The 12,166-nt window shown below is 34.1% G+C and overlaps 1 long non-coding RNA gene across 1 annotated transcript; it reads left to right on the top strand.

The window, feature by feature from the left end:
- Nucleotides 1–385: 385 nt before the first annotated feature.
- On the top strand, nt 386–11,471 carry LOC116269166. Its single transcript, XR_004176576.1, has 3 exons — nt 386–1,610; nt 5,879–5,958; nt 11,277–11,471. It is a non-coding gene; the product is annotated as an uncharacterized LOC116269166 (long non-coding RNA).
- Nucleotides 11,472–12,166: the final 695 nt, after the last annotated feature.

Raw genomic sequence — 12,166 nt, 5'->3', positions numbered from 1 at the left:
TTGACTTAACCAAAAATTCATAAATTGTCTTTAAAGAGGTATAGCAAAGCTGTCCTCGCAAAATTTAGGCCCACTCCCCAAAGACAACTAAGAGAAAAAGGAGACTTAGATTAACTTCTTAAGACTGGCAATAGTCAGTCAGTAGGCTAGCTGCAAATGAGATCCAACAAATGTTTTGTCAGGCCATCTTGTTTTTTGTTTGTTTGTTTGTTTGTTTTTTTAATGGAGTCCTCAAGCTTTTGGTTGTCTCTCTACACAAGCAGACACAATAACTTGCATTACCCTAAAAGGAAATAAGCCAAACCAAGTTCTCAGTTCACAAAACAGTATGACAAAAAAAAAAAAAAAAAATAGCTGTTCATGAAAGGGAAAAGGATCAATAACAAATAGATTTGCAAAATACTCAAGTCACACAAATATCAAACTAATTTTTATACACTTCCCCCACTCTTCCCAGAGTTAAAGGATTTATATCTTTAAAGGACTGGTTTCTTGACCAAAAATCAAACATAGGCTTCAGTAGTAAAACTGTGGAATCCTAACCACTATCTTCTTTGTAAATCATTCAGGGGTTACAAAGCAGGAAGTTCGAGATTTAGGTTTAAATCTGATTTCTTTTTTTCTCTTTCAAAAGTCTTGCCAAGTGAATTTCTAAGGCTATTTCCCTTTTGTATGTATTCATAGGAACCAATAAGATGGCTGTTTAGAATAAGAGCTCTTTAAACAATTTTCCTTATTAAAACACAATTTATTCCTTATGTAAGTGACCTGAGCCAATGAGACTTTTTCATACGAAGTCCTAAAGGTAACTTTCTAGATTCAGAATACAATGGACAAAAGGAGCATTTTTTTTAATGGGAACAAAAGATGCAGCCTCTCATCCCCCCAAAAAATTCACTTCCACAAGTAGATTAAGAAAGCAAAATACTCTTGTAGCCACAAATGGTTAAGAGTGGTGTTTACAAATAGAATGAGTTTTGCATTCCACAAAGGAATGCTGGCTCCCAGGCATAGAATCTAGGACACTGAATAGGTCCTCCTGGAATTTAGTTTTCCTAAGATCAACCAGGCAACAAGACGTAAGACAACAAAAGCCCTTTATGGAGAGAAATTACTAAGACAAATACCCCTGAGGGCTTTGCACATTTAAAACCGAGTGGGAGGCTTAAGATCTTATGTGTTTCAGAGTCTCCAATCTTTTCAGACTAGTCACCAGAAGTGACCAAAAATTATATCCCCCAGATAGTAAGTCCAAGAGTGTTTTTACTTGGTCACAAGTAAAGCTCTCCAGGACATGAACAAGACTAGAGAGGAACCTCGTCTAATTTTCATATTAGGGTCTATGGTATCCCTTTTTATGACAAAATGACACAGGAAGACAGTCACGAAGGAACAAACAAAGACTGTTTCTGGGAGGAAAAGGATCAGACATTATAAATATTTATACCACTGCACCTGAAGCTAGCCTGTGTAAATGATTTTCTCCCATTAATCAACATTTTAGAGAGGAAAAGAAGACAAGTAGAGATTATTTTTTTTTTTTTTTTTTTTTTTTTTTTTTTACCATTCACTCAACTAGATTCCACAGAAAGCGAGCAGGATCCTGACTGGTAAGAGATTCTTTCTCTTCTGTTAATTTGTCACGTCCTGGATTTCCTTAATTTTGACTTGCAGCAAACTGGAGCAGTTTTGATTATCCTGCTCACAGCACCAAAACTGCAGAGGTCAAAGAAAAACACTCCCTTTGCCCTTTGATAGTTTGCTGAAAATCAGCTAACACAAAGCAGATTAATAGAAGAAAAGTCATACAAAATTTAATTTAACATGAATAGCATGGGGGAGCCGCAGGAGAATGATTATCCCAGTGGTTTCCATTTTTAAAATGTATTTATTGCCTTCAGATATTGGCTTTATTTTCATTTATTCTTTCTTTTCTTCTCTTTTCTTTTTTTCTTTTAGCTTCCAGTTAGAAATTGTTTTTATTCAACCTGAAGATTTATTAAAATCCTCATAAAATTTAATTTAATATTTAACATTATTAACTGGATAACTACATCTGCTCTCTTTTTTATCAGGCCTAGATACTATGTATTTCAAATTTATGCAAATTCCTTATATCCAAACTTGTAGATATTGAAACATTTTTAAAAACTTTTCTAGGCCGGGCGCGGTGGCTCAAGCCTGTAATCCCTGCACTTTGGGAGGCCGAGACGGGCGGATCGCGAGGTCAGGATATCCAGACCATCCTGGCTAACACAGTGAAACCCCGTCTCTACTGAAAAATACAAAAAACTAGCCAGGCGAGGTGGCGGGCGCCTGTAGTCCCAACTACTGGGGTGGCTGAGGCAGGAGAATGGCGTAAACCCGGGAGGCGGAGCTTGCAGTGAGCTGAGATCAGGCCACTGCACTCCAGCCAGGGCGACAGAGCGAGACTCCATCTCAAAAAAAAAAAAAAAAATTCTATTTTTTTTTGAAATGGTGAAAAGACCAACAGTAATTAAAAGTAATTGAATTTTGCTTAATTTACTAGTTGCAATGCACAGAAAATATGCCAAATTTAGTAGCATTGTTTTGTGATATTTTGTCCACTTGAGATATTTTATAAGCATATAAAATATGGAAAATTTAGTAAAGCATTGTTTTGTGATATTTTCTCCCCTCAAGATATTTTATAAGCATTGTTTACTGTGAAATTTATTAAAATATTGCATACATACAAGAATGTGTAAAACTCATATTTGTAAAGCATATTAAGTTTTTATAAACTGAAAACGTCTGTTTGACAATCTGCTAGATCAGAAAACAGATTTTTACCAGAACTCCGAAAGCTCCCTTATAACCATTTTCTTCTGCAACAATTCTCTCCAAGGGTAATCACTATCCTGATTTCTAAATCCATATGGATTCATTTGTTTAGTTCTTAAACTTTGTCCCAATTGAACCAATGTGTTTGAATTCTTAAATTTAATGTTATGTTTCTGAGGGTAATATGATTTAATGATTACTAATAATATGATTTAATGACTACAAATAATTATTAAATGTCATTAGTCATTTGGTCTTTATGCCAGGAGTTTATGTGTCATTGAGATATCCTGAGGGAGTACAGGGAGTTGCAAAATGTTAATTAATTAAAAATCACTTATTTGTGTTGTGTGAAATATTGTAGTTTACTTGTGCTCCGTTAAATATATCTGTGCATTTTACAACAGTGTTATTTAAACTAATTATTACAAAATGTTTAGATAAATTTTAAAAAGTATACAAAGTCCATGCAAAAAAAAGTATTAAAGATAATATTGACCATGCAGTTCTTCCTTGATAATGTTACTTGCTTTAATATTTTTCTTATGACATTAGTACTGCCACATTTTCTTTCTTGGTTGTTTGCAAGATATATCCCTTCTCATACTTTCCTATTATCGTTTTTAACTTTTTCAACCAAAATTATTTTCCATCTGACTGAAGAACTCATTTTTAGCACTTCTTGTAATGAAACTTTGCTAGTGAATAATCTCTCAGGGTTTTTTTGCTAAAACATGTAATTATTTTCCTTGAATTTAAGGCATAGAATTGCAAGTTGGCTATTATTCTTTTTCAACACTTTAAATGCAATGCTGTGTTTTCAGTTTTCCAGTGTTTCTGTTGAGAAGTCAGTTGTCAATCTTAATGTTACTGTGTTTAAAGAAATGTGTTTTATTTATTATTGTTACTTTTATCTTTTATTTGCATTTATTTATTTATTTTTAAATTGTTTGAATTTATTTATTTATTTATTTTTGAGATGGAGTCTTGCTCTGTCGCCCAGGCTACAGTGCAGTGGTGTGATCTCGGCTCACTACAACCTCCGCCGAGTTCAAGCGATTCTCCTGCCTCAGCCTCCTGAGTAACTGGGACTCAGGCACACGGCACCACACCTGGCTCATTTTTGTATTTTTAGCAGAGACGGGGTTTCACCATGTTGGCTGGGATGGTCTTGATCTCCTGATTTCATGATCCACCCACATCGGCCTCCCAAAGTGCTGGGATTACAGGCATGAGCCACTGTGCCCAGTCTATTCTTGCTACTTCTAAGGTTTTGTTTTTATCTTTGGTTTTGTACCATTTCATGATGGTTTTTTTATTTATCCTGTTTGTAGTAGTGATGTGGCTCCAATGAATGGAGGAACACCAGGTTCTTCAAGTTGAATTGGAATAAATGATATGGACACATGTAGAGTGGTTTTAAGGAGTGGAGAGTTTAATAGGCAAGAAAGAAGGAAGAAGGCAGAAGGAAGAAGCTTCCCTGTACAGAGACAGAGAGAAGAGCGCTCCAAATCCAAAAGAGGAGATTTTTGTCCAGCCAGTTTTATGCGATGGCTGGAAGAAGAGGTGTCTGATTTGCATGGGGCTCAGGACATTGGTTTGACCAGGCATGTCATTCACGTAGCCCACAGAAAAAAACTGGCCATCATACCCTAGCCTTTTAATATGCAAATGTGGGGCACCATGATGTTCCACACACATTGGATATATGGGTTGGCCATGCTGCTAGGCATATATGGGAGCAAGGGCAAGAAGACAATGGTGGGAATCACCATGTTGGGGGGACCCAGTTTCTAATGGCCTGCATTTGCATATCAAAGGTTACTGGCCTGGCCTAAGGGCCAGGGCTTTCATGCTAGATGAGAAACATTTCTGGAGCTGTTCTAAAAATGAAAACTCTCCAAGGACCCCTTTTCCTCTCTATCTGTCGGAAATAACTTTTTAATAGCTCCTACCACTGTATACTGAGATATTTGGATCTCTGAACACAGTCTCTGAATTGCACTTTGATATTTATTAAAAACGTTGCTGTTTCTTCACTTTCTCCTGTCCTCCTAAGTTCCCAATTATATTTATGTTATTAATAGAAGTTGTGAGCATGTCCTCTAACTTTTATATTCTGTTAACATATCAATTCTTTTTTCTCTTTGTCCTTTAGTTTCATTGTTTCCCATTCACCTGTCTTCCTGATCACGAATTCTGTGTTTTGATGTATGTCCAATTAGCTGTTAACCCTATTTTCTGGATTCTTAATTTTAATTTTATACACCCATTTAATTAATTTATGTAGATTCTACTTTAAAACATGAAATTCTCCATATTTTCTATTTCTCCCATCCTTTCTTTATTTCCATAAATTTTTGAGTCATACTTAAATTCTTTCTCTGATAAAACGAATAGCAACATTCCCTGTTTCTACTGTATTTTTTTTATTATACGACATTTAATCTACACAAATATCAAATCTTCTTAATGACTTATTATGAATAAAATAAACTGAAAAGTCCCAGCTGATGTTGTCTTTAACCAGAGGAGGTTTCCATTTCCTTGATCAGGACAATACTATGAATAGCTGATTTTTGAAATCATTCAGGGATTTAGCTGATTTAGGACTTGGTTGTGGTTTTTGTATCTGAGCCACACTTAATCCCCAGGTATAGTTCATTCAGTTTTTTGATTAAAAGCTTAGTATGTTTGGGTCACCAAAGCCCTGAAAGATTACAGGAGGTAAGGCCCTGTACTTTAGTAGTTTTAGCTTACTTTTTTGTTTTTCTCATACTCTACTTCACTCTTTAGCAAACCTCCTGATGGGGAATATGATCATGTGTTTTGGGTAAACATTGCCCCTCAACATGTTTTCTAAGGCAGAGATTTCATTCTACATTTCAGAAGTTTTAATTTTGTTTTTGTTTGTTTGTTTTTGCTTAGCTTCCTGCATTAGCTTCTTCAGAGCTTGACAAGTATTCTGTAGGGAAAATCATGCTTATATTTGGAGTATTTCAGGATACAACTTTATTACTTCAACAACATGTGTCTGCTAAAAGCTTCTTTCTGCTGCTTTCTGTGTTCTCAGCAAAGGTGACCAAGAGTTGGGGGAAAAAGACAAATGGAAATAAGTAGCTAATCATGAACAGATTCGCAACTCTCTGGAAGGTTAGATTATTTACAGTTATTCTCCTTCATTAGTAGCATCAGATATAATAATTACAAATAATGTTATTGTATCTCAGCAAAGTAACTCTGATTGTGTGAGTCTACTGTAGTGTCCTAGTATCTACATTTTTAAAACAAATCCCAGGTGATTCTGATGCGTTGAATCTTATATCGCGTATTATAGAACACAAGTCTAGCTATTACTCCCACTTATTTATTATGCTTTTAAAAATGTGTCCACTTAAATAATGAATAAATAATATTAGTTGAGTAAATAATAATATGAAAGTTTCAATAACTAAATTAGTGAAAATAAAAATCTGTGGCTATCTTGTCCATCTTTCCTAGGTACAGATGTCCTCTGTGGATAGATTAATATAATGAAACATTCAATATGTCCTTAAATAATTATTGTTGTCTGTAAACTGTAAGTTATGTGTAGGTCCAGGATTTTCCCATTTTTTCATCCTTGAAAACTATCATGGTGTTTGTCCTCTGCATTATTTATCTAGTTTGGTAGCACAGAGGGTATGGGATGTCCTGTGCAATTTTTTCCATTGGACTATTTAGTATGAAACCTGTTAGGATTCAAAAGTTCAGAAAAATCTTTAGTTATATTTTTTCAGGGTTTTTTTTCCCCCCTATACCATATGAATAATGTAAAAATTTATAATATTTTTATTAAACAGAAAAGAAATATTTGAGATAGTGAAAAATAAAATACAACACTGTTTGATGATTGTTTCATAAAATGAGAGATCTTATTGATGAATTGTCCCTGACAGGCCATGTAATTCTTCATTTAGAAACTCAGGAAATGGAGAAAATATAATATACATTTTTTTTTTTAAATTTGAGGCTATTAAAGAAAAGACTGATTTTTTAGAAAATATAGAGGTAGTCACAAAAGCATACTATTAGTCTTACCAATAACAAGAGAATAAAGAATCAAGATAGAATGAAAGCCATGCTGCTCTGTGTATTATTCAACAATTGTTATAGCAAAATCAAATCCCAAGTTGATTGTGGATAATAGCAACAAACATTTATTTATTGTTTATATTTAGGAGGTCAGATGCAGCTTCTCTAACCTTTCTATATATTATCTTATTCTGGACTCAACATGAAGAAGTTGTCCAACCACTCAAATACATTTAAAATGTTTTCTTGGATATAATGTACAACACGTCTGTTCACGTTCCATTAATCAAATCAGATTGTATGGCCAGGACCAGATTTAACACCACTGGAAAGCCGGCATACACTATTTCTAGAAAGGGTAATGAGGAAGAATATAGTTATGAACAAATAATACACTTTACCGAATCTGAATTAGGTTTATGTCAAATATAGAACAAATAGTGTGAAAAATCCTCTTTCTAAAGAACTAAAACTTAAAAATAGTGCAAATACTTGGGTCCAATCAGCCAGGACAGAGAATTGCAACTCAGACTCCCGTATAAAAGTAGGGTACTTCAAGTACTACAAAGTGAGAAATGTTGTCTAGAAAATATTCTAGTGACCAGGAAAAGAAGAAAGAAAACATAATATCTTAGTTTGGGCTCTTGGTTAATACTAATAATAATAACAACAACAACAATAATAATAAAATAATAAAATTGTCCTCTATCCCACATTATTTGGACATTTACATGAATTGATTCTATTAGAAAAAGGTGGCCCAATGTATATCTATACGGTACTCAGCAGAAGGGGAACACCTTAAGACACTTTTATCCTCCTTTTCGGTAGAGCGTAAAATAAACACTCACTTTCAAAAATTATACTACTGACAAAAAATCTAGTCATTATGAAGTCAACAAAAATGTAAATTGTGACAGTAAATATCTAAGGACTTTAACATTAGAATTATCAGAAAGTTAAGTTAAAAATGACTTGTAATTAAAAGGCATAGAAAATCTGTTAATAAGATACTATAGAAAATAAGAAAACTTTAAAATGAAATAAAATATTACTTCTAATATTTAAAAGTAATTACATTTAAAATCTAATTTATGCATTTTAGGCTATTATAAGAAACACTCCCATAAATATTCTCATATCTATGTATGTATATTTGCAAAATATAGTCTCACATATATAATATATATATACACACACACACAGGCACATGTTTTATATTACTTGATTAAATACCTAAAAGTAGCATATCCTTAGTTATGTGGTAGTTTTACACTTAATTTTATAAGAAATTGGCTAACTTTTCTTCAAAATGATTGTACAATTTTGCATTCTTACTACTAATATATGAGTTTCAGTACTGCACAGCTGCATCATCATTTGTCAATATTAGCCTTTTTAATGTTGGTCATTCTCATGGGTATGTATATCTTGATACATTTTTTTTATAGGTTATTGTTTACCAGCAAGTGACTAAATAAATTTTGGAATATCAGCAATAAAAAGTTAAAAACTATTCATACTTACTGTGGCATGGGTAAATACAAAACAACATACTAATGAAAGAAGACAAACACAAAGAGTGAACGTAGTTTGATTCCATGTACATGAAACTCTAGAAAATGCAAAAGGGGCCGGGCGCGGTGGCTCAAGCCTGTAATCCCAGCACTTTGGGAGGCCAAGGCGGGCAGATCACCTGAGGTCAGGAGTTCAAGACCAGCCTGACCAACATGGAGAAACCCCGTCTCTACTAAAAATATAAAATATTTGCCAGGTGTGGTGTTGCATGCCTATAATCCCAGCTACTCGGGAGGCTGAGGCAGGAAAATCACTTAAATCTGGGTGGTGGAGGTTGTGGTGAGTCTATATCACGTCATTGCACTCCAGCCTGGGCAACAAGAGTAAAAGTCCATTTCACAAAGAAAAAAAAAAAAAATCAAAAAGACAGATCAATGGTTTTCTGAGTTGAAGAGTAGATGACAAACTGAATGGAAAGAACCCTGAATAAAATTTTGATAATATAAACATTCTTTGTGTGTGTGTGTGTGTGTGTGTGTGTGTGTGAGTGATGGAGTTTCACTCTTGTTGCCTAGGCTGGAGTGCAATGGCACAATCTCAGCTCACTGCAACTTCTGCCTCCTGGGTCCAGGCGATTCTCCTGCCTCAGCCTCCCATGTAGCAGGGATTGCTAGCATGAGCTACTATGACTTGCTAATTTTGTATTTTGTTTAGTAGAAATGGTCAGGCTGTTCTCGAACTCCTGAACTCATGTGATCCACCCGCCTCGGCCTCCTAAAGTGCTGGAATTACAAGTGTGAGCCACCACACCTGGCCGATAATATAAATATTGTATGTCGTGTTTGTTATGTTGCTGTCTTAGGGTCAAGAGTCAACAACTTATATAATCTAAATAGCTAGAATATTTTGTACAGAAATCATGTTTCAATAAAGATTATTTAAAATATTTTGAAAAATTAAATATGAGATGATAGTTAAAAGAAAATGAGTAGAGTAGAAGGTAGATTTTTAGAAAATATTCAAACAGAACAAAGGTACAGGATTAAAAGATATAAAGGAGAAATAATAAAGATACAAGGAGGCTAAACTGAGGTGAACTAATATATGTATATTCATATTTTTAGGAAAAAATGAAATAATAGAGAAGAAAAACTATTTAAAGAAATAATTGATATTTTTAGAAAAATAAAATTACAATTCTTTTAAATTTATAACAACACAGATCAAAAGTAGGATAAAGATAATTCAGTTTGCACAAGATACTATTCAACACATAGTTATTAATCCAAAGAATTCAAAATATAATAAAACTTTCTTAAATGAAAGTTTATCATTTAAGACATCTTAAATAAAAGATAATCAAGGACAATACTACTGATAGCATTCTTTTCAAAGTTTTAAAAGAAATATATAAACACACAGTTCAATATCTGATTACATTGATTGGTAAAAAAAGAATGATACCAAATTTACATTATCAAATATATGTAATATTATCTAGGTGAAAATAACAGGCAAAGGCTGGGCACGGTGACTCATACCTGTGATCCCAGCACTTTAGGAGGCCGAGGTCGGCAGATTACCTGAGGTCAGGAATTCAACACCAGCCCGGCCAACATGGTGAAACCTTGTCTCTACTAAAAATACAAAAATTAGCCAGGGGTCATGGTGGGTGCCTGTAATCCCAGCTACTCGGGAGGCTGAGGCAGGAGAATAGCTTGAACCCACGAGACAGAGGTTGCAGTAAGATGATATTGCACCACTGCACTCCAGCCTGGATGACAGAGAAAGACTCCGTCTCAAAAACAATAATAATAAAATAAATTAAATTTAAACAATAACAAAAAACAGACAAATCAGTTACAGTAGGGATAAATGGTACCTTCTACGACTATATTTATACATGGTAATCAAGTTAAACAGGGTTATTAGGGTGGGCCTCAGTGTAATATGCCTGGTATTCTTAGAAGAATAGAAAATTATGGCAGAGGCACAAAGGGAAGATGATGTGAAGATGCAGGGAGAGATGGTTATCTGTAAGCCAAGGAGAGAGGCCCGGAAGAGATTTTTCTTTTATAACCCTCAGAAGGGACAAACCCTGGTGACATGTTGATCTTAATATTCTATCCCTCAGCATTACAGAAAAATATATTTGTGTTGTTTAAGCCATCCAGTATGTGGTACCTTGTTCTTGCAGCCCTAGCAAATGCAGATGACAATCAAAATTAAAGTACTGTACAGCATTTGTACAGTTAATGAGAGATCTATAAATGTGTGATTAATTTTATTTTTCTTTCATTAAACATTTATATTTAACTTTCAGGGATGAGCACTAAAATACTAAAAATACAGTGTATATTTTACACGACTGTGTCCAAAGTATACATAATAGTTAAGTCAAAATGAAGCAAGAAAAGAGAAATAACTGTAAATGAATCATGACAGAAAGTTTAAAATGCTACAAATCATCACAAATTTAACAGTAAACATAATAAATGTATGTGAAATAGTTTTCTGTATTCATGTGAAATTACGTGAACATTTTCAAAATATATAAATGAAACTAAAATATATATAGCAAGTGGGTACTGAAAACTCCATAATTATTTTGACTTACTAGAACACATTTAATATTTAATAGATCAGGCAAGCAAAAATCAGTATAAATATATAATTTTCAATGCCTAATTTAAAAGTTCAATTTGATAATTAAAGAATGAATGCTTGACTACTATCCACATATGAGGTAAAAATTACTTTAAAAATAAAACAACAGAGAAGGCATTTTCTGACTATAACTAAATTTAACTATGAAACTATAAAAATAGACCAGATTTTAAAATAGTATGTAATTTAGATATTTTCCTTGTTCTTTCTAGAAATCACAGAAAACAAGAAAGAAAAATAAAATCACCACAAATTCCTAATTTAATCTTGACATGGAAGTACTTTAAAGCACAATGTTCAAGAGTAAAAAACGGCTCCAGCGCCGTGGCTCATTCACACCTCTAATCCCAGCTCTTTGAGAGGCTGAGGTGGACAGATCACTTGAAGCCAAAAATTCGAGACCAGCCTGTGCAACATGGCAAAACCACATAAAAATACAAAAATTAGCTCGGCATGGTGGCACGTGCCTTGTGGTACGTGCCTGTAGTCCCAGCTACTGAGGAGGCTGAGGCAGAAGGATCACTTGAACCTGGGAGGCGGAGGTTGCAGTTCGCGCCACTGCTCTCCAGCCTGTGCAACAGAGCAAGATTCTATCTTAACAACAACAACAACAAAAAGCAAGCAAAGGGCAGGTACATTGAAAAACATGAAGAGCCATGGGTGCAGCTTTCAAAAAGCTGGAGAAATAAACTTTCAAAGGATACGGTACACATTATAGTGAGGTACAATTTCCAAAATACATATTTGTACTAGTAAGGATGAGGTATAAAAATATTTCTGCCCCATATTCTTTGGAGCCAGTTGGTTCTAAATACAAGAAAAGGATAAGCTCTTGGTATTTGAAGGGTGATCTGATGGCCATTATATCTTCTTTTGAGAAATGTCTGTTTAGATCCTTTGTCTATTTTTTAATCTGGGTATTTGTTTTCTTGCTATTGAGTTTTTTGAGTTTCTTATATGTTTGGATATTAATCCTTTATCAGATTATCTGCTTTGCAAATATTTTCTCCCAAACTGTGGGTTTTCCCTTCCCTCTGTTGTTTCCTTTGCTGTGCAAAAGACTTTTGGTTAAATATAATCCCATTTGTCTATTTTTGTTTTT

This window comes from Papio anubis, chromosome 1 (assembly GCF_008728515.1).
Source record: "Papio anubis isolate 15944 chromosome 1, Panubis1.0, whole genome shotgun sequence".
Classification (NCBI taxonomy): Eukaryota; Metazoa; Chordata; class Mammalia; order Primates; family Cercopithecidae; genus Papio; species Papio anubis.
The sequence above is the reverse complement of the archived record's forward strand: the minus strand, read 5'-3'. Positions and strand labels throughout refer to the sequence as shown.